This window comes from Anabrus simplex, chromosome 1, assembly GCF_040414725.1.
Source record: "Anabrus simplex isolate iqAnaSimp1 chromosome 1, ASM4041472v1, whole genome shotgun sequence".
Classification (NCBI taxonomy): domain Eukaryota; kingdom Metazoa; phylum Arthropoda; class Insecta; order Orthoptera; family Tettigoniidae; genus Anabrus; species Anabrus simplex.
This window is the reverse complement of record NC_090265.1, coordinates 982,569,381-982,593,425: the sequence shown is the minus strand read 5'-3', so window position 1 is coordinate 982,593,425 and position 24,045 is coordinate 982,569,381. Positions and strand designations below refer to the sequence as shown.

Here is a 24,045-nt window from a genome sequence, read left to right as displayed (position 1 = left end):
TTTTAAAGGAGATTCCAAATACCAATTTTTTACGTCTGCAATATCTTAAGTTTTTGAGACATAATGTATCCTCAAAATTTCACTTCTTTATGTCCAGTAGTATGTCCTGACTGACTGACTGACTCACCATCGCCGAGCCAAAACTACTGGACAGAAAGAAATGAAGTTTTGAGGATACAATCATATTAAGATGTAGGTGCTCGCTAAGAGAGCATTTTTAGATATTCCGTCGCTAAAGGAGTGAAAAGGGGGGTGAAATTTTAAAATGAGTGTATCTATATCTCAAAACTTTAAAAGTTTACAGATGTAAAAATTGGTATTTAGAATCTTCTTTAAAAATAAGGAAACACGTATTTTTTGGTTTTCAGAAAATCCCAATAGGAGGGGTGAAAAAGGGTAAAAAATGGGTTGAATGCCTTTAATCAGGATACCGGTACTTATATCTCAGAAACTGAAGATATTACAGACCTGAAAATTGGTGTTTGGGATCTCCTTTAGAAATAAAGAAACACGTATTTTTTGTTTTTGGAAAATCCAATTAATGGGAGGGTGAAAAGGGGGGTGAAATTTTAAAATGAGCGTATCTATATCTCAAAACTTTGAAAGTTTACAGATGTAAAAATTGGCATTTAGAATCTCCATTAAAAATAAAGAAACACGTATTTTTGCTTACGGAAAATCCCAATAGGAAGAGTGGAAAAGGGTGAAAATGTGTTGAATGCCTTTAACGAGGCTACTTATATTTGAGAACCTGAAGATATTACAGACATGAAAATTGGTATTTGGGATCTCCTTTAAAAATAAAGAAACATTTTTCTTTTTGCTTTTGGAAAATCCATATAGTGGAGGGGTATGAAAAGGGGGTGCATTTTTAAAATGAGTGTATCTCAAAACTTTAAAAGTTTGCACATGTGAAAATTGATATTTAGAATCTCCTTTAAAGATAAAGGGACACATATCTTTTGTTTTCTGTAAATCCCAATAGGAGGGGTGTAAAAGGATGAATAATGGGTTGAATGCCTTTAATGAGGGTACATATATCTCAGAAACTGAAGATATTACAGAACTGAAAATTTGTATATGGGATCTCCTTTAAAAAATAAAGAAACGCGTTTTTTTTTGTTTATGGAAAATCCAGTTAATGGCGGTTAAACAGGAGTGACAAATTTGCGTGAATTTTTTGAAAGACTATATCTACAGAATATCTGAGAAACGTAGAATTTTACAGACGTAAAAAGTGGTATTAGGAATCTCCTGTAAATGTAAAGAAACATAGGTGATTTGTTTTTGGAAACTCCTCTTAAGGGGAACTAAAAAGGGGGTGAAATTTTAAAATGAGAATTTATACAGTATATCGCAAAACAGAAGTGAATAATGGTATTTCTATCTCTATTAAAAATAAATAACGTGTATTTTTAGTTTTCGGAAATACCACTTGGGTGGAGGGGGGTTAAAATTTACTGAAAATGGTGTTGAATTCTTTTAATTAGGCTACTGTTATCTCAAAAATGAAGATGTTACAGACGTGAAATTTGATATTTCGAATCTGCTTTAAAAGTAAAGAAACACCTATTCTTGGAAAATCCAATGAATGGAGGGGGGGGGGGGGAAGGTGAAAGAATTTAAATTTAAATGACTTAATTGTATGAGAATACTTACATCTAATAAGAATTTAAGTTGTTAGGGCCTATAGACGTGAAAATTGGTATTTGGTTCTCCTTTAAAAACGAACAACACCCGTTTGTTGGAGGGGGGGTAATTATCTTGGGAGGCGGGAGTGAAAAGGAGTTGAATTCCTTTCATGAGGACACGTACATCAATAACTGAAGAAGTTAGAGTCGTGATAATTGGTATTTAGAAGATCCTTTACTATTAAAGAAACAAGCATTATTTTGCCGAAAAATTCACTTAGGGGGGTGGGGGGGAATTAGGAGTGTGAAAGTGGAAAAAAGTGAATTATTTTTATCTCAAAACTGAAGGTAATAGACGTGAAAATTGGTGTTTGGAATCTCCTTTAAACATAAAGAAACACGCCTTCTTTTAGTTTTTTTGGGGGGGGGGGGGGTAAATAAGCTTAACGGCGGTGGGGTGTAAAAGGAGGTGAGACCAATAGAGTTTACTGTTCATAATGTACATATAAGGAGCCTCCGCTGCTCAGGCGGGAGCTCGCCTGCATCTCACAGCTGGGTTCCGTGGTTCAAATCCCGGTCACTCTGTGACATTCGTGTTGGACAAAACGGAGGCGGGACAGGTTTTTCTCCGGACACTCCGGTTTTCCCTGTCATCATTCATTCCAGCAACACTGTCCAATATAATTTCTTTTCATTTGTCATTCATAAATCATTGCCCTGGAGGAGTGCGACAGGTTTCGGCAGTCGGCACAATTCCTATTGCCGCCGCTAGATGGGAGCTTTATTCATTCCATTCCTGACCCTGTCGAATGACTGGAAACAGGCTGTAGATTTTCGATGTACTTATTCTGATCATAAACCGATCATTTTAAATCTTTCGTGGGTTCCTTTTCAAGAGCCATCTTTTCCTTCGGAGAACGTTCTTAGATTACAGTAGATTCTCCATGCATATAAATAAAAATTTAAACACATTTGAAATATACGATAGGAATGAGATTGACCGTCCAATTGTTCACCTCTATAATAAGGTCAATAATGCACGGAAGTATGTCATTCGTATCGCCAGAAATCCCGCACACTTGCCTACGCGCGACAATGGTGCTGGTCACATTGTCAACAATGACAATGGCAGCAGATGTAATTTATCTCCAAGTAGCGGTCTTGCATCTTGTTGTGGGGAACAGAACATATAATAATAATAATAATAATGTTCTGTACCGTCGCCAAATGTGCGGACCGCGCTGGAAACGGGTCCTGGACGGATAATAACTAAGAATGCAGTCCGGCCGCGGGTTCAGTATCGCCAAGGCACCCAAGACGACACCACGCTGGATCTCCTGAAGGATTTGATCCATATTAAAAATGCTTATAGGAAAAGATGGCAAAGATTTAGGGACCCAACTGACCGGGTGGAATACCTGGACCTAGCCCGGGAAGTACGAAATCGATTGCTGAAAAGAAAGATTGAAAAATGGGAGGAAACTTGCCGTAACCTATTAGAAAACGAGGCAGATCGCGAATTTCTGCGGAATATAATATAATATAATATAATATAATATAATATAATATAATATAATATAATATAATATAATATAATATAATATAATATAATATAATATAATATAATATAATATAATATAATATGTATATGTTTAGTCCTCAGCCCTAAGGCTGGTTGGATCCTCAACAGCTCTGCCATCAGCTGTCATAGATGGCCTAGGCATCTCTGAAGAGGCGTACTAGGGAAATGAGGAGTGAGGTAGTTTCCCGTTGCTTTCCTCACCGAGCCAGAAGTTGCTATTACATATCAGTCTGCCAAGCCTACTGAAATGCATGCACCAACTGACCCTATGAGCAATATTTTCACACCATTCATAGCAGGGACTGGCTGCAGAAGGAATGGCATTACTGGCATCACTCATACCTCAGTCACTTTCATTTTGTCAAAGCCAAGGATAAAGCTGAGACAGATCAATGAAAGTAACAAAATTGCTCTAGCCCATACCAGAGGACACAATGCACTGTAAACACTAGGTCCCACCAGCAAAGGCATTAATATAATATAATAATAATAATATAATAATATAATTACAATATGATAACCATCGAAATGGACAGTAAAACGCAAAGAAAAATAATACGAGGTCGTGAAGGGAGGTGAAAATATAGGACTCCCTTAACCTCGGGTGCCCCAATATGGGTGACCTGGAAGGAAACTAAATGCGATGGCCTACAAAGTCCGAAGCCCATAAAATTGATCGACAGTAATGTTACACTGGACTGTTGTTTATTATTGAGGTGTGGTCTCTCTTCTCGTCTGCCACTGTCTGCACTAGATGGCATTACCGCTGCAACTGTATACAAGCTGGTAACTTGTATAAAAGATAGTCCGTAGTATGCGTGTTATTTGTGATTTATTCTTTAACTTATCGATAGGATGACAACACCTGCTGTCGTTTTGTCATGTAAATAGGTTAATAAAAGAAATTATTGTGCTTCGTATTGTGAATAAAATTAAATGTCCCTAAAATGGTCGGTCCAGTGCTAATATTAATTGATGTAGATCTGTATATTCAATAACATTCTATTGCTAGCGTTTTGTTTGAAGACGACTTGTACTAAGATTGTCATATTTGAATAGCGATATTTTTTCACTAAAATATAAATATCTAGTGACTTTAGTTGTCCCGACTGATTTATCTTAAAGAAGATGGTTGCCTAGTTGTAGTTCCCCTTGAAACACGAGCACAAACGCTGTTGCCACTCGGCCAGCTGCTTGTTACACTAGCCATTCGGCCGCCACGCTCCGCGATTTCCGCCGATGTTCTTTTCGTCACGCCATGTGTGTTGTTCAGCTGGCCACAATCTACTCGTTTCCTTAAAGCACTGAATTGAAATCAATAACGGTTCTCTAGCAGACAAGCCACGTGAGGCTAGGCGGCGCGTCCCTCACCAGACGCACATACTCATTTCAGCTGATCAATGTTCCGAGAGGGAAAGCAAGCAAACAAGGAAGGGGGGAAAGGACATGTGAGAGCGTGCCATAAACTACTGCTCACCAGTGTCAAATAAAACTGCAACATGCGACCAAGTATCTGAAAAAAATGTAGTAGGCTGCATCAGGTACAACCGCTGGAGTTATGTACCGTACGCGAAAGTCTCTCGTTATTGTTAGGTTTTACATCAGTTTATTTATTAATTTTAATTTACATTAGCACAATTTTTAGCAATTATCTAAATTGTATTGAACAATGGTAAATTAAGTAAAAATATAATAAAAATAGATGCACGATTTAAATATTGTTCACATTGATGCTTTCACGGCCCATACTTGTAGACGTGATATGGGATTTTGGGCTTATGCCGTGTCGAGGAAACGAGGTCAAACTCTTTACGTTTTGCAGAGAACTGTTTAAAAGAAGCGACCACTCTTTGTTTAATTAAACTTTATGGCTTTCAGTCTTATTCGGCCTTGCAGCCAGCCACTTTGTATTATGATGAAATGAACATATACACAATTATAATGTTAAACACGGCATACGCACCCAGTCCCCGAGCCAGTGGAATTAACCAATGAAGGTCAAAAACCCTACCCGGCCGGGAATCGAACCCGGTGAGCCCTTGAACCAAAGGCCAGCCCGCTAACCATTCAGCCGTGCAATCGGACTGAGGCCACGCTTCCGTAGCTCTCTCATTCATTCTTCAAATATACATTCGATCCATTACTGAGTCTAGTTTCCTCACCCATACATCTAAAGTTTGTATCCGCTCATTTGTCTTATAATGGAAATTTCTGTAAAATGTGCCAAGATTCGTCAATTTTCAGTCACAAAATCATTATTTTCTTTCGGTAGCATGTTAATTTTTCTGGTGTTTTCTGATAGATTTTTTGTTTTTTTTTGTTTTACAAGTTGCTCAGGTTGCTTTACGTCGCACCGACACAGATAGGTCTTATGGCGACGATGGGACAGGAAAGGCCTAGGAGAGGGAAGGAAGCGGCCGTGACTTTTGCCTGGTGTGAAATTCAGGGCTGCCGATAGTGAGATTTGAACTCACTATCTCCCGGACAGATCTTGTTGAGACAAATCAAACAACACCTCACTCGCCTTTGCACTACATCTACACGCTAAGCTTCACCGCGTGCGGTAAGTGACTTTCGACTGTCAAAAACATAACCTACTTTAATATGGTGGCTATCTTTTGATGGTGTCACCATACCTCTTTGGTCAGCTACCGTGGTCACAGCTTTTGCATTCATTCCTCTACTTTAAAATACGTAATATACACACCATTCCAGTATATGTAATACTTCTTGAGCAATGATATTTTGAAATAATTTGAAAGACCTTTGACGTCAAAATACGAGGGCTATAAATGAAGTAGTGCCAACGTAGTCCAGACACTCGCAGGATATCGGACATGCGCAAATAGGATATGGGAGCGGTCAGGTGGCGATGCAGTCGGTGTATATTGTGCATTTGACGGGCATCCAGTTGAGTGAGTTGTTGCTGTGTGGCGTTGAAGTAAAGAGTGTCGATTTCACCGCTCTAAAGCATGTTTTCAACGTTCGTGTATTAAAGTCAAGGTTGTCCGTGGCAAAAATGCATCAGATTGTTATCGAGAATTACCTGAAGGCTGTGGCGAGAATATAGGATGGTTGCACGATGGGCCAAGGCGTTTCGTGTGGGTCGCAAACAATGTCAAGCTCTTATTGCAACGGTGGGATTAGGAGGTCTTGGAACACCCTCCGTATTCACCAGACATGAGTCCTTGTGACTTCGACCTGTTTCCGAAGCCACCGATTTCCCGACAAGACATCTGTACTCCGCACAGTAGGGCGCTCCGTCGCTGTCATCAATAGAGAACGCCTTGCCGATGGTCCCCAAATTTGAGGGTGACTACTCTGAATGGATGTAATGCAACTGTACCTGTTAGTTCATTAAATATTGTGTTTTACTGATATTGCAACTTGTAGTTCATTAGATGAGATGATTCCCCTCGCCAACTTTCCGCCCCCATTATTACAGTTAGACAGTTCGACTAGTGTCAGCACCGATCGATGTGGAGGAAACTTGATAGCCATAAACGGCTTGACGTATTCATGAAGAGACAGATGATACTAGCCACTATAATATTCTTGCCGGGGTGAGTCGCTGAGACGATTGTGGCGCTGGTCTTCTGATCCCAACTTCGCAGGTTCGATCCTGGCTGAGTAGGGTGGTATTTTGAATGCTATTTTTTTGAGGCGTCGACCTATGGAGATCTTTTGCCCCTACTTGTACCATATGTGAGGAACCTGCGGAAGTGAAAAGTGTTGCATGTGAGGAAAGGAACGTTAACAACGACACAAACCCCAAGTCCCCAGGTCAGGGATATTTATCATTTACGATTAAAAACCCCTGACCCGGCCGGGAATCTAACCCGGGGCCGCCGGCTGACAGGCGGACACGTTGCCCCCTACACCGTGGGGCCTGACCGGGTGGTATTTCAAGATACTCAAATACGCCAGCCTCATGTCGGTATATTTACTGGTACGTTAAAGAACTCCTGAGGGACTAAATTCCGGTATCTAGGTGTCTCCGAAAACCGTAGAAGTAGCTATTAGGACGTAAAGCCACTATTATTATTATTATTATTATTATTATTATTATTATTATTATTATTATTATTATTATTATTATTATTATTATTATCTTCCAACGAGTTTGGATTAGTTCAGACACCGTAGAAATTCAGGTTACTAGACGGACCTCACATTCATAGTGTAGGCACCATTATCTCAAACAGTATGCATGAAGCAAAGAAATAATAATAATGAGAATAATAGTAATAATCCGTCTCCTTATCTGAAAGGTCAGCGTCGAGGCCTTCAGTTCAGAAGCTTCAAGGTTCGATTCACGGTCGAGTCGGGGATTAAAATCGCGTATGGTTAATTCTGTTGACTCGGGGACTGAGTGTTCGTGTTTGACCCAATATACACCCAACACTCCATACTACAACCACCAAAGGAACACATCATAGTGAATACATCCCTCCACATAGGGCAGGCGTCAGGAAGAGAATCCTGCCGTAAAAGCAGGGCTAAGTCCATATGTGCGACATATTTCGCACCTGTGTCACCACCAGGGTATGGAAGAAGCGGTAGAGTAATTATAATAATTCACACTATACCAGGAAAGTTATAAGTCCAAATCCCTCTCCTATCAAGCCAAACTCAGACACTACAGTACCATCGTGAAATCTTAATGCCTCTATGCAGCAGAGACAATTGCCAGAAAGGAGATCACCGAAATAGAAAAGAAAGAGCGTAAATTTCTGAGGAAAATTCTGGGACCCAAGAAAGCAACAGGAAGTGAGTTTACCTTCCGTTTGAGATCAAATCAAGAGCTGTATGAGAAATGCGAGAACATTTCAACCTTGATAAGTAAAAGGCGACTGACTTTCTATGGACACCTAAGAAGAATGGGACCGGAACGCCCAGCAAATAATATCCTCATCTTCCAGAAAAGAATAAAGACCGAAGTACCATGGCTGCAAGAAGTTCATCAGAATCTTAAAAAATGTGACATTGAGGAGGGAGATATTACAAACAGAAAAGTATTCAGAAGGAAAATTGCGGAGGTGACGGATCTGTTCATAGAGAAACCCAGGAGAACAAGAAGGGTTTTGTCGGATGAGGAACGAGAAAAACCGAGCCAGAGAATGAAGGAGTATTGGCATAAAAAGAAAGAACATCAACACTCAAGGAAGTTGTGTAATCGTAACCCATAGGAGTTTGAAACGTTCCTAAATAAATAAATAATAATAACAGCGTTTAAATGAGTACGTAACAAGGAACTAACCAATTATCCTAAATATAAAGTTACAACTCAAATTGAATAAGAATGGTATATATTAGAAGATATAATCCGTCTAGTAACTTACGTACGTTTAAATAGTCTTTTTTTTAACCGTGTCAGTACAACCCATTGAGCACGTTGTCCACCAAAATGACGACTGCTCAGCCAGATGCACCACAGATATCTGACTACCGTGTGAGGAGCGTGAGTATCGCATGGCTTTCATGATCGGGTCCACTGGCTCTTATATCAGATATTTCCTCAATTGTTCTTACGAGGATAAGGAGCTCAGTTCATGATTGAAATCCTCGGACGATCCGGGGTCTTCGGATAAGAGACGGGTATACTACCCGTAAACTACGGAGCTGGCAGTCTTCTTAGGGAAATTACATTGAATATTATATTAATCGTGCGAATAACTCTTAAAATTATTTTATAACTGTTTAGTTACGAGCTAAAAAATGGCGATTGTGCTGTTTATAATTATTGTATACTCTTAATAGTGGATTATTCATTGTTGAGTTAATTTTCAACTATTGAGAATAAATGCTTACTACTACTACTACTACTACTACTACTACTACTATACATAACCAATACCTTGTCTCTGCCGTGGTTATCTTTGGTGCTACTTGCCCATGAATGTGAGAGCAATATATGATGGAAACTGATTACTACTGTACAGAGGTGTGCAAATTATTAGATTCAAACAACCTAGTTTCTTTTTCAAAACCCGTTTATTGAAACACTCTGCATAATAGTTAAGACTTAGTATGGTATCCCTTGTTTTTTAATAATTATTTTTATATGGTTTGGCATGCCGTTCATAAGGGTTTTACAGTTTCCCTTGATATTTTGGTCCTTGTGCCATATCTTCACAAGCTCCTCCGAAAGCATACTGTTATTGGTAATCGTTTTCTTCCTCAGCATTTCCTTAATTATTGCCCACAGGTTCTCGATAGGGTTTGCGTCCGGGGTGTTACCTGGCCACGGAAGGACAATTACATTGTTTTCTTCCAGAAACTTGTCTGGCTCCATGGCTAAATGGTTAGCGTGTTGGCCTTTGGTCACAGGGGTCCCGGGTTCGATTCCCGACAGGGTCGGGAATTTTAACCATCCTTGGTTAATTTCGCTGGCATGGGGCTGGGTACTATGTGTCGTCTTCATCATCATTTCATCCTCATCACGACGCGCAGGTCGCCTACGGGAGTCAAATCAAAAGACCTGCACCTGGCGAGCCGAACATGTCCCCGGACACTACCGGCACTAAAAGCCATACGCCATTTCATTTCCATGCACTAGAGCATTGATTTGGCTTTATGACAGGGTGCTCCATCCTGCATAAAGATGAAATCTCCATCCGGAAACCATGATTGATTGATACAATGTAGAGAAAAGTTTCAGTTTTCTGTGCTTTAAAATTTCAATAGCGTACCGAAATATAAATGTATACTAATTATTATGTACTTACATTTTTTTCAGATATACCTGTTGGTCTTCGATCCACTGAGGTGAACTGACGTAAGTGATAATAAATTGTTTACCTGCGATATGCCTACAATAGTATACGAGGGCTGTAAATAAAGTACTAGTAATATTGATAGAACACAGTAGTTAATGAACTAACAAGTACAACTGCATAACATTCCTTCATTGTAGTCAAATGTCGGGAAGCCGTAGGGGATCCGCGGAGTATAGATGCCTCTACGAATAATTCCCAGACAGTCCATCGATGGTCTATAGCAGGGCCTCTCAAACGCCCAAAATCTCACGCGTGCAGAGCGAGGCGCAAGAGCTCCGTGCACTGTGCATCGCTGCCGCTCGGCATGGCTCGGATCAACGCTTCGTCTCTGGGCTACTCGGCTAAGCTCGGCTCAACTCGCCTATACTCGGCTCAAGTCAGCCCGGATTTGGAGCGCTACGGCGCAAGTGGGGCAGAGGGAGACAGGCGGAGCGAGCGAGACAGGCGTGAGGAAAAAGAGAGTAAGCGCTATTGCTCCAAATCGAGGAGTGGGGGGGTCTGCACTCTGGTCAACCAAGCCAAGTCGTCTTTTGCACCGTGCACAGTGCATGCACCACGCGCATGCACTCTGAGAGGCCCTGGTCTACAGAAACGAGACCATTCATGATGTCAATCTGATCTTAGAGATCAGGTGCAAACCCGCAGTCTCACTCCGATCCGCACGAAACACCCTGGCACATCATGCAACAGTCCTATACATCCCACCACAGGTTTCACGTAATCCTCGATAGCATTCTGATGCATTTTTGCCACGGACAATCTCGGTTTTAATTTATGAACGCTGATCATGTTTTGAAAACATGCTTCGGAGCGGTGAATTCGACACTCTTCACTTCAACGCCACACAGCAACAACACTCCCAACTTGATGCCCGTCAAATACACACTACACATAGACAACAGCGCCACCTGACCGCTCCATATCTTACTTGCGCATAAGGGATCTCCTGCGAGTATCTGGACTATGTTCAGAAATGTTGATGTAGCGTACAATGAAGAATTACTTTACTTTGATCGACTGATTGCGTTATGAGTAGGGGTAGGATTTGTATGAAATTATATATGTTCTTCTTTGGATTTACCCATCTGTAAATTAGAAATCCTTTAAAACATTATTTCACATATTACTACTGTGCCCTGACAGCAATCCCTGTGACCATTTTGTAAATCTTAATTCCGTATCTCAGTGTTGGGTTAGGCCGCGGCGAAGCAATGCAGTCGGAGATCCATGAAGGCTCCACTCAAGGGACGTGCAAGTCCGACGAGTTGGGTCACAGGTTAATTAAGTGGACTGTTATCATCGTGGTTTTTAACGTAGAATGTAATCATCATTTCTGCCTAAATTACGTGAATATTCCGCAATAGAGTATTAAGAGATCGAGAATATTGGCAGACTCGTTAAGATACATTGACCATCATTTAATCATATCTTAAATTAAATAACTAATCTAATGTTCCTACGCTACTTTAAATGAGAACTCCGTAAAATGTTTTATTTATGGAAGGATTTTCCCTTTAATGAGTTTTAAATAACTTCAGAAGTATCAATTACATTATGAGCAAATTATCGGCAACTAAAACGGATATAGGAAGGAAAATATTATGTTAAATAGAAAATAAACACCTAACTTCAAGCTCTTGTTACAAATAAGTTATAACATCGTCAATCGAAAAACAAAAGAGACAAAGTGTCCCTCTGCTGAAGGCTTACAGTGAAAGATCAGTTATCAACCTTGCATTTTTCTAAAATAAATCACTGGGAATTATAGAATCATCCACTTCAGAATGCTATTTTCTACCCAAATATCTCACAATATTCCGTCATTTCTCTTTTAAAAAAAATCACCGCATTACATGTCGGTATCTGTCTATCTAGCAACTTGAAAAATACCGTTATTCTAACTTCATAAAATCACCATAAATACAATAGAAATGTTTGAAAGACACAGGATCGTAACATAATATGACATCCATCAAAATCATGCATTTAAAAGACAGACTCGATCCTCTCATACATTCATCGGTGACTGCGCCTAGATAAAAGACATCAAAAGACATTGCAACGTCTACAACACCCTTGTCTAACTACGTTGATTCTGCGCCTCCGGATACCACTGCGACGTTTGACCTGGAATACTACATTAGCACTAGGCGTCAACTCAAATGATCTACAAAATCCAACTAGCAAAGAAATGATTTACTTACCATAGAAGATCATATTTCCTTTACGACATGACCTCAATATCTTTACGTTACCGATTATCTTGCGAAGATCCTAAACATCCCTTTAATATCGTGCGCTCTGGTCAATCTTGTATTTAAATAGGATAAATGTGACGACCAACTACTAGTGTTCGTGAGTGCAACATCCTATAACATTATTCTAAAATACGGCCTCGTACCTAAATAAATTATTCATCACGACAACATCAAAATTCACGCATGACCAACATAGTTCCTACCGTCAATACCATCATCAGGACCTTCTCATAATATCATCATAAAATTCGCAATCCTAATGACACGTCTATAATCATCACATCTCTCTATCCACGTAAATACTTTCAAAGATCCTACCGTAACTAACACCTTATTACATCGCACAACTCGTCATGCACAGCGAATTCACAATACTAAAGAACAATCTATTCAGGCAATTACGTAAAATTACTAAATACGTTGCCGCATTAACTCCATGTCACCACAATAGTATCACACTTCTATTATCAAAACACTGTATTTCCACACAAGCACATAACATTTTGAAGACCACAGAATCGCACGTCGCAAAATACTGAGCTCCTCCGAGGTATTCTGAGCTACAAGTTAAATTAACGTTCAATACCATAACACCATTACGATACCAATAACATCCATGTCGAAAAATCTTTCCGTAAAACCTTGCTAACAAACATTAAAGAAATCTTTCACAACCATCGCATATTATCACAACGTAGTCTGGCTCACCACACTAGACGTAACGATCATAAGTATTACAACGCAATGTCCAACAAATAACGGTCGCTTTCAAGTTAAAATTGTTCATGTCAAATCGACAACAAAATAAGTACTACTCTACAACTACAATAAGCAATTACGTGGCGGAATATATAAGATATTCAAGTACTCATCCTGGGTTGTTGCTCCACGACGGTGTCACCTTCCGAGTTCAGTTCTCACTCAATAACATTATCAAGTATTGTCCATCACATTTCTGGTCAGATCCTTTGAGGTCCCTCTATTTTAGTTGTTCATATTGATACGTGCACTCATTTTATCTGAATGATTAATTGCTGACGGTTCCATATTACCTGAAACTCAGAGATATCAATTAGAACAAGGTTATATACCTAAATACAATTTTTACAGTTCAAATGATACACTTGCCTTTTTCATTCACTAACAAGATATCTTGTTTTACAATATTATATGTTTATAATATGCCAATATCTCTTTAATATTTCCTTTCAATACAATCTTTTCCCTATGAATTCTTGCTTCCGATCTTTCTGAGATGCAGATTGAGAGTGTCAACTTCTTCAGAGACAAAACAGATTCTACCACAACATAATAATTGCAGACGGTTTGCTTTTCAGAATTCTTCTCAGCTTCTAGCTCCCATATGTTTCTGACAATTGGAAACATTTGACACATAATGCAAGACGATCTCGTACAAATCAGCTGTATTAGCAAAGGAACTTATTTAATAATTGCCGCCTCGTATTTAGGTTAGTAATCGATAGTTTCTTTTCTTCATCTCGATCGTTGGATCGTGCGAGACTAGATGTACAAGGTATGGCCCTCTCATATGAATTTATTATTTACATATTTCATGGCCCTCAGTAACATTCTGTCATAGATATTCTGCCGTTTCATGCATTTCGGAAAGTTTACTTGAGGAATACGTATTATTCATTAAATCCTGCCCTATGTTTCCCGATGTTTAACTTTCTACTAATATTTCCGAGATACCACGGGGTTTAGAGCTTGTTATCAATCCGCTGATATCTTCAATTCAGCGATGCCGTTCACGTAATTAGACAAATCAACTGCCTTCTAATTCATCTGGAGGTGTGATATAACCGGACCTAAGATTTCATTGACATTATTTCTCGACATAAACTTCCAATGTGTTCACCAATCTCATCCTGACATACATTGGAAGGTTATATTCCTCCTCTACTCAAAAATGAAATTTCGTATGAAAGGAGAAATTTCATGTTCATGCCAGATCTAATCATAATTCTCTTCTTCAATGAAATCTTCTTTTATCAGGTCTGAAATGAACGAAAATAACTCTGGTCTTGAGATACTGTTATACCATATCCTGCCTTCCAATCTTGTCTGGACTTCATCATTCGTCATCTGATCCGTCGGTCAACGAATAAACATCCCAAGCATCTCCGTTTCTTTCGTCTTCCACGATGATATTAACTTCCTCCTCATCAACGATCGGGAAACTGTACTGTTTAAGACTTGAAGCATTGAAAATAGCAATGTTGTTGGACTCCAAACTCTGTATTTTATATGCGTTATTGCCCAACGCTTCAATAACCTTGAACGGCCCGATGTACAAATGTGCAAACTTGGAATAGAATTTTTCCGTAGGACAAGACACGGCTAGTTTTCTTACAAGAACATAGGTTCCAACCTCCAAAGGTTCTCGAAATTTCTTATGCCTTAACTTCTTGAGACGTTTTTCGGCTTGCCTTTTCATACACGCCTGAGCTTGCTTTATGTTCTCTTCGACGCTAGGATTTTCTTCGACTGGTCTAGCAATGATCTCGTTCCAGGGACGTCTTGGTTGCTCGTTCATGTGAAGAATGCTTGGAATATTGCCGATAGACTCGTGCCATGTAAAATTTATGCAATCGGCTATTGTCGGTAAACAAGAAGTCCATGCCCAATGATGTTCATGGCAGAAAATTCTACAATATTTCGCAATTTCTTTCATGACCCTCTCAGCTGCATTGGATTCAGGGTGTCTTATTGAACTAAACCGGTGTCGAATGTTCATTTTCCTTAAAGCTTCTGCAAATTCGTTTGACGTAAACTGTGTTCCATGGTCCGTTATTATGCATTTTGGTTTACCCATCTTTGGTATCGTTACTCTTTCTAAACTTCTAATTATGGACTTAGAGTTGGCCTTCCTAATGGGCTGAAGTGACACATATTTTGACATCACATCGAGGACTACCAATACAAAACGGTTTCCACGTTTACCTACGGGTAAACTCCCATACAAGTCCATGGCATATACTTCCCTAGGTCGGTCTGGTATTACGGCTATCGGTGGTTGATACAATAATACGGAGTTGTATTTCACCCTCTGGCATATATCACAGGTTTTTACTATTCTCCCTATGGTTCTCCGGAACCCAGTCCATGTGAAAGTCTCTCCTATTGTAGCCGCTAATTTATCTAGTCCACCATGACCAATCATTCTATGGATGTACCATATGAGTTTACATCTTAATTTGCGTGGCACCACCACTCTTAACTTCTTCCGATCTTTATCTATGTATTTATACAAGATGTTATTCGTCAGCACATAATCATCTATTTGATCTTCGGATCCATCATTAGCTGACCTTTTTAGACAATACTCAATAATCTCTTTCAGAGATGAATCCTCAAGTTGCAACTCCGGCAATCGTTTTAGGCTTTCCAAACATTCTTCATCCTCTTGAGTTACTTCGATCACATTGACCTCCATAGGCTCTTCTGTTGGATTTCGGCTTAGACTGTCTGCCAACACATTACTTTTACCCGGGCAGAACTCAATTCTTAAATTAAATTGCTGCGCATAAAGTGCCCATCGTGATACTCTCTCGCTGGATAATGTGGTTTTTAACACAAACGTTAGCGCCTTATGGTCCGTCCTAATGACTACTGGATACCCATACACGATTTTCCTCCACTGTTGTAATGCGTAAACAATGGCCAACATCTCAAGCTCAGTGGTCGTGTACTTAAGCTCATGGTTTCTCAATTTTCTACTAACGAAGGCCAAATAGTTTATATTATTCTCCCCATTTCTCTCCTGATACAGTACAGCTCCAACTCCAACTGCTGAGGCATCAGATTGAATAATAAACTCACGATCAAAGTCCGGATATCCGAGCTTTATGCTGTTAGCCAGTAATTCCTTCGCGTTAACAAAAGCTCGATCATGACTCTCATTCCATCGCCAACGATTATTGGTCTTCAGTAAATCTTGCAGGGGAGCTAATATCTCTGTATACCTTGGACAGTGGCTAGCGAAAAATCTCGTCATTCCCAAGAATTGTCGGATATGCTTAATCCTTCTGGGCTTCGGAAAGTTACATATGGCCTGTATCTTAACTGGGTTTGGTCTTATTCCAGTTCCATCAATTACATGTCCAACAAACAAGATTTCAGATTGGCAGAACTTTGACTTGGACCGATTGATTTTGAATCCAGCCTCATCTAAATTTCTTAGCAGCTGTTCCAACTTGACTACATGCTCCTTGAAAGTTGCTGTCGCCAGTACGATGTCATCAACATAAATGGTTATAAATTCTTTTACTTCCGGTTTCAAGTTCCTGTCTAAAGCTCGTACCAACGCAGCCGCAGAATTAGAAATGCCGAATGGGAGTCTTTCAAAGATATACGTTTGATTATCAAACATGAAACCAGTAAATAGTTTGGATTTACTCTCCAAAACTATGTGGAAGTATGAGGAAGTCAAATCTAATATCGTGAAAAATCTCTTGTTCCGAAATCCTCTTATTATCTCCTTTATTACTGGGGCTTTATCATACTCAGGAATTAATTTGGAGTTGACCTGTCTCGCATCAATGCACACCCGAATCGATCCATTGCTTTTTCTTACCACTACCAGAGGGCTAACGAATGGTGTATGTGCTTTAGATATTATACCATTATCAATCATTTCTTGTATTACCTTCCTAGCCTCGGGCATGAATTTATCTGGTATTGGATACGGTTTGATCTTAAACGGCCTCCAATCTTTCACTAATAACTTGTACTCAAAGTTCTTTATTGCTCCAGGCTGGCTCTTAAAAGCATTGCTATACCTTTTCAGCAGATTCTTAATTATCCCTTGCTGTTCAGGATTTCCTCCTATTCCACTGTCGATTGTCTGTCCACACACAGCATCTTCTGCGTCATATCTTTCCATTATCTTCTCGGCAACATGTGCAGCTTCATTTATTGAAATGTTCATGGTTTTCTGTAGCTCACTCGTTTCCTTGTTTTCTATTCTAGCTGTAATGTCCTGTCCTCTTTCACCGTCACATCTGATCCTTATTTCTTCTTTCTTTAAATCAATTACTATGTTGTTTTCCCTGATAAAATCGGATCCAATAATTAAGTTATATTGGATTTTATCCATGACTACAAATGGATGTTCCATTAAATTTCCTCCAATCTCTATTGGCAAATAAGTTTGAATCTTGCATTTCGTAACCTTATCTGGGATTATGCCCTTGATTTTCATGTTGGCAATCGGAATTACAGGCAAGTGTGTTTTGTTTTGTAACTCTGAGAATAATAACTTGGAGATGATACTTATACTTGCTCCAGTATCCAATAATGACAATACTCGAATACCCAATATTGTGACGTAAATAACGGGTAGTCCTCTCTTTAATTTCGTTCCTTCTGGTTGACCGTCTTCGTGCAGCAATTCCTCGGGTTCAAATTCCCACGATTCGATTCCTGCTATGACCCATTCGTGTTGCCTATAATTTGGATTTAACTTACTAATTCTATTATTTGTTACTAATTCCAAAACGAAGTTTTTTTTTCACCCCGTCATTGCCTTGATTATTCTTGTCAAATGGTGTGGCTGCGGGATTTAACGTTTTATCAGCGCTTTCCTTTCTTTGCTCTTGCTGATACAACAGACTAGTCGCGCCCACGCAATCAGCGTTCATATCTTGACTCAATATCGCTCGTTCCCATTGTTTGCATTCCTGCTGCTTTCTTAATTCGCCAAGGTACCTTTCTCTTTCCTTGTTAATCTCCTCGTCCTGTCGAATATCTGATTGTCTTGAATTTTCTCGATACTTATTTCTGCGGTACGGCCATTTATCTCTGTTCCGACTCCACCTTGTATTTCTGTAATACCTAGGATATCTCCGCTCTTCGTTCCGAAACGATGTCCACTTCTGGCGCGTCTTGTCACTCTTCTCATCCCTATGTTCCACTCTTCTGTAGCCTTCATTCGTCCTAGGTCTATCTCCTTGACCGTGACTATTGTATCCTTGGTTTCTTTCTACACCTTCATCTCCTGCTGGTGTTACAACATTTACCGTCGGATCGACGTGTCTTACTATGCGGCTATTAGTATGTGTTGTCGTGCTGTCAATTTGCCGAAGTATCGACTCCGCTTGCACGGCTGATTGAATGTTTGCCGCCGTCAATAATCTCTGTATATCCGCAGGGAACTGTTTGACTATTGCTCGTACCATTTCTGTCTCTGTAGGTGGAGAATCAAGCTCCTTCAGTCGATGAAATTGCATCGTGAAGTATTCGGCAAACCTACTCGGTCCTGTTAAAGAATATTTCTTTGAGTATAGATCGAGTCTGATTCCTTGCTGAACGTCGATCCCCCAGAATTTGTCCAAGAAAGCTTGTTTAAAGCCTGCATAATCTTCAAAAACGTAGCGAAAAGCCTTAAACCAAATGAGTGGTGCACCCTCTAGGTGTTTCTCCACTGTCTTTAACTGACGCTCCGTAGTTACCTTTGCTTCCCTAAAGTATTCCTCAATCTCTCTTAGAAAACCACGAGGAGTCATACTGGATCCTATATTTCCGTTGAATTTCTTAGGCCTATCTTCATAAGTGCGTATAATGTTAACAATCTGGGTTCCACTTCCTGTATGAATTGTCCCGTTGTCATTAATATCAACGCAAAGCTGAGGTATCTCAAATTGACTGTTTACTTCAGTCTTCCTTCCATCCTCAATTATCGTCTGTCGGTCGTTCAACGATGATACCAAATTCCTATTTGTTTCGTTTTCAATCCTCAGGTTCTGTACGTCCTTTTGAATAGCATTTAAGTCGTCTTTTAATCCTTTTATTTGCTGATTCGTCAAAGCTTTATTCTCTTCAGATTCTTCCGTTATCAAATTGAATCTGTCATTGATCTGTTCTCTTGCTTGGGTTATCTCTTTCCGTATATTCTCATTGGTGATGTTGACTTCATCCGATACCTTCTTGAGTTTTCCATTCCAATTATTATCAGACTCTTTCATCTTCTCCTGCATCACGTCTACTTCTTCTTTGAGCTCTTTAAGGTCATGGTCGACTTGAACTCGCAACTCTTGGATGTTCGACTTAAAATCATCCTTCAATTCTTCGAATTTTTCTTGAAAATTCCTCTTATTCTCATTCATCGCCGCATTCACTTCTTCTTTTAAATTTAATACTTCTCCTTGTACCTCAGCGACTTTCGATCCTAACGATACAATCTCTTCTTGCATCACTTTCATGTTTTCTTGCACCATATCGGTGATTCTGTCAAAAGTTCCTTGCATTTTCTCCCGCGATTCGTGGATTTCTGCTCTAGTAGTATTCTGCGATTCCTGGATTTTCCTCTCGGTATTTTCTTGTGCCTCCTGAATCTTTTTTTCAGTATTCTCTTGCGACTCACGTACTTCTTGAATCCTTTTCTCAGTACTTTCTTGTGCCTCCTGAATTTTCTTTTCTGTATTTTCTTGCGCTTCCTGAATTCTCTTTTCTGTACTTTCTTGCGATTCTCGTACCTCTTGAATTCTCTTTTCTGTACTCTCTTGCGATTCCTGCATTTTATTCATTTTTCCAGCGAGCTCCTCCAATAACAGTTTTACTTGAGCAAGAGACGCCATCGTAATTTCCTATATCGTTCCTTATCAAGAATATATCACCCTCAATCTCTCTATAGTCCTTATCCAGTGTTTCCACAACACCTATACCTGCCTAGCACCTCACGAATTAGATTCAATAAATGAACGTATGGGTCTCTCCGGATCTGACCCGAAATATGACGGACATCCAATAATAAGTGACACGGAACAACCTATCGCTCTATCAAAGTTAAATGACTCATTATCCCGATTAACAAGAGCTGAAACTTTACGGAAAATCCTTCCATAATGTCATAAAATACAACTAAGTAAAATCGTAGTATTAATTAACGGTCAAATCCTTCCAGTATTATTCATAAAATGTACGATTAAATAATATTTCAAACATCCTTCACTAACGACGTTGTAGATTCAATGTTCTCTGATTACCAATGTCATCACGAGTTTTCCTTTCTTTAATGATATAATCTCTATTCTGTTCTCTTCGTCACGAATTCCACTGACAGGCATTAAACGATGATGTATACAGCTCAAGTCCACTGCCAAGCGATAAATAATTCGACTCTAGTCGTTCGATAATAAAATAATTCAACTCTGGCCCCACAGTTGGGTGTCAAGTAAAATTATAATAACCTATATGTGCCCTGACAGCAATCCCTGTGACCATTTTGTAAATCTTAATTCCGTATCTCAGTGTTGGGTTAGGCCGCGGCGAAGCAATGCAGTCGGAGATCCATGAAGGCTCCACTCAAGGGACGTGCAAGTCCGACGAGTTGGGTCACAGGTTAATTAAGTGGACTGTTATCATCGTGGTTTTTAACGTAGAATGTAATCATCATTTCTGCCTAAATTACGTGAATATTCCGCAATAGAGTATTAAGAGATCGAGAATATTGGCAGACTCGTTAAGATACATTGACCATCATTTAATCATATCTTAAATTAAATAACTAATCTAATGTTCCTACGCTACTTTAAATGAGAACTCCGTAAAATGTTTTATTTATGGAAGGATTTTCCCTTTAATGAGTTTTAAATAACTTCAGAAGTATCAATTACATTATGAGCAAATTATCGGCAACTAAAACGGATATAGGAAGGAAAATATTATGTTAAATAGAAAATAAACACCTAACTTCAAGCTCTTGTTACAAATAAGTTATAACATCGTCAATCGAAAAACAAAAGAGACAAAGTGTCCCTCTGCTGAAGGCTTACAGTGAAAGATCAGTTATCAACCTTGCATTTTTCTAAAATAAATCACTGGGAATTATAGAATCATCCACTTCAGAATGCTATTTTCTACCCAAATATCTCACAATATTCCGTCATTTCTCTTTTAAAAAAAAATCACTGCATTACATGTCGGTATCTGTCTATCTAGCAACTTGAAAAATACCGTTATTCTAACTTCATAAAATCACCATAAATACAATAGAAATGTTTGAAAGACACAGGATCGTAACATAATATGACATCCATCAAAATCATGCATTTAAAAGACAGACTCGATCCTCTCATACATTCATCGGTGACTGCGCCTAGATAAAAGACATCAAAAGACATTGCAACGTCTACAACACCCTTGTCTAACTACGTTGATTCTGCGCCTCCGGATACCACTGCGACGTTTGACCTGGAATACTACATTAGCACTAGGCGTCAACTCAAATGATCTACAAAATCCAACTAGCAAAGAAATGATTTACTTACCATAGAAGATCATATTTCCTTTACGACATGACCTCAATATCTTTACGTTACCGATTATCTTGCGAAGATCCTAAACATCCCTTTAATATCGTGCGCTCTGGTCAATCTTGTATTTAAATAGGATAAATGTGACGACCAACTACTAGTGTTCGTGAGTGCAACATCCTATAACATTATTCTAAAATACGGCCTCGTACCTAAATAAATTATTCATCACGACAACATCAAAATTCACGCATGACCAACATAGTTCCTACCGTCAATACCATCATCAGGACCTTCTCATAATATCATCATAAAATTCGCAATCCTAATGACACGTCTATAATCATCACATCTCTCTATCCACGTAAATACTTTCAAAGATCCTACCGTAACTAACACCTTATTACATCGCACAACTCGTCATGCACAGCGAATTCACAATACTAAAGAACAATCTATTCAGGCAATTACGTAAAATTACTAAATACGTTGCCGCATTAACTCCATGTCACCACAATAGTATCACACTTCTATTATCAAAACACTGTATTTCCACACAAGCACATAACATTTTGAAGACCACAGAATCGCACGTCGCAAAATACTGAGCTCCTCCGAGGTATTCTGAGCTACAAGTTAAATTAACGTTCAATACCATAACACCATTACGATACCAATAACATCCATGTCGAAAAATCTTTCCGTAAAACCTTGCTAACAAACATTAAAGAAATCTTTCACAACCATCGCATATTATCACAACGTAGTCTGGCTCACCACACTAGACGTAACGATCATAAGTATTACAACGCAATGTCCAACAAATAACGGTCGCTTTCAAGTTAAAATTGTTCATGTCAAATCGACAACAAAATAAGTACTACTCTACAACTACAATAAGCAATTACGTGGCGGAATATATAAGATATTCAAGTACTCATCCTGGGTTGTTGCTCCACGACGGTGTCACCTTCCGAGTTCAGTTCTCACTCAATAACATTATCAAGTATTGTCCATCACATTTCTGGTCAGATCCTTTGAGGTCCCTCTATTTTAGTTGTTCATATTGATACGTGCACTCATTTTATCTGAATGATTAATTGCTGACGGTTCCATATTACCTGAAACTCAGAGATATCAATTAGAACAAGGTTATATACCTAAATACAATTTTTACAGTTCAAATGATACACTTGCCTTTTTCATTCACTAACAAGATATCTTGTTTTACAATATTATATGTTTATAATATGCCAATATCTCTTTAATATTTCCTTTCAATACAATCTTTTCCCTATGAATTCTTGCTTCCGATCTTTCTGAGATGCAGATTGAGAGTGTCAACTTCTTCAGAGACAAAACAGATTCTACCACAACATAATAATTGCAGACGGTTTGCTTTTCAGAATTCTTCTCAGCTTCTAGCTCCCATATGTTTCTGACAATTGGAAACATTTGACACATAATGCAAGACGATCTCGTACAAATCAGCTGTATTAGCAAAGGAACTTATTTAATAATTGCCGCCTCGTATTTAGGTTAGTAATCGATAGTTTCTTTTCTTCATCTCGATCGTTGGATCGTGCGAGACTAGATGTACAAGGTATGGCCCTCTCATATGAATTTATTATTTACATATTTCATGGCCCTCAGTAACATTCTGTCATAGATATTCTGCCGTTTCATGCATTTCGGAAAGTTTACTTGAGGAATACGTATTATTCATTTAATCCTGCCCTATGTTTCCCGATGTTTAACTTTCTACTAATATTTCCGAGATACCACGGGGTTTAGAGCTTGTTATCAATCCGCTGATATCTTCAATTCAGCGATGCCGTTCACGTAATTAGACAAATCAACTGCCTTCTAATTCACCTGGAGGTGTGATATAACCGGACCTAAGATTTCATTGACATTATTTCTCGACATAAACTTCCAATGTGTTCACCAATCTCATCCTGACATACATTGGAAGGTTATACTACATATTTCCCTCATATTAACTGACATATTATTGTTTGATATTACATAAAACTACATATTTGGGTTATTTATTCATTTTACTACCCTAAGTCATTTATTGCTGTATATTTATATATACGAGGGTTGATTCAGAAGTCATGGAAACTATGTTTTTCTCTCCACAAAGATCCAAGATAGGAAATTCACTAAGTACATTTGAAAGTGTAGGACAACGTCTTTTTCAATGTGACACCACAAGTGGTAGGGACGCGGGAATCATTGGTAAGGTAAAAAGACAAACATGGCAGTTTGAAATCATAGTTTTATTTTCGTACAATCTGTATACAATCATTTGTACGTATTTTACAGTACAAGCTGTTTAAAATCCTTCAAAATATTCTCTTAAGTTGTCCCTGGTTCGTTGGCATCGATGAGTAAGACGGGAAATACCAACGGCTGCATGAGATTCGTCAATGTGCGCTACCTCACGTCAGAATGCTCGTACGTCTTATTTGTTGGCACAGCGTTTCCCAAGCACTAGCTACTTCACTTTGGGAA

At 39.0% G+C, this 24,045-nt stretch overlaps 1 protein-coding gene across 1 annotated transcript in view; it reads left to right on the top strand.

Moving 5' to 3' along the window:
- LOC137496952 (uncharacterized) overlaps nucleotides 1-24,045 on the top strand; it is a 1,159,990-nt gene that overhangs the window by 503,849 nt on the left and 632,096 nt on the right. The window contains exon 3 of the mRNA XM_068225136.1: nucleotides 9,953-9,991. The gene's annotated coding sequence lies outside the window, so the exon portion shown is untranslated. The remainder of the gene's footprint in view (nucleotides 1-9,952; nucleotides 9,992-24,045) is intronic.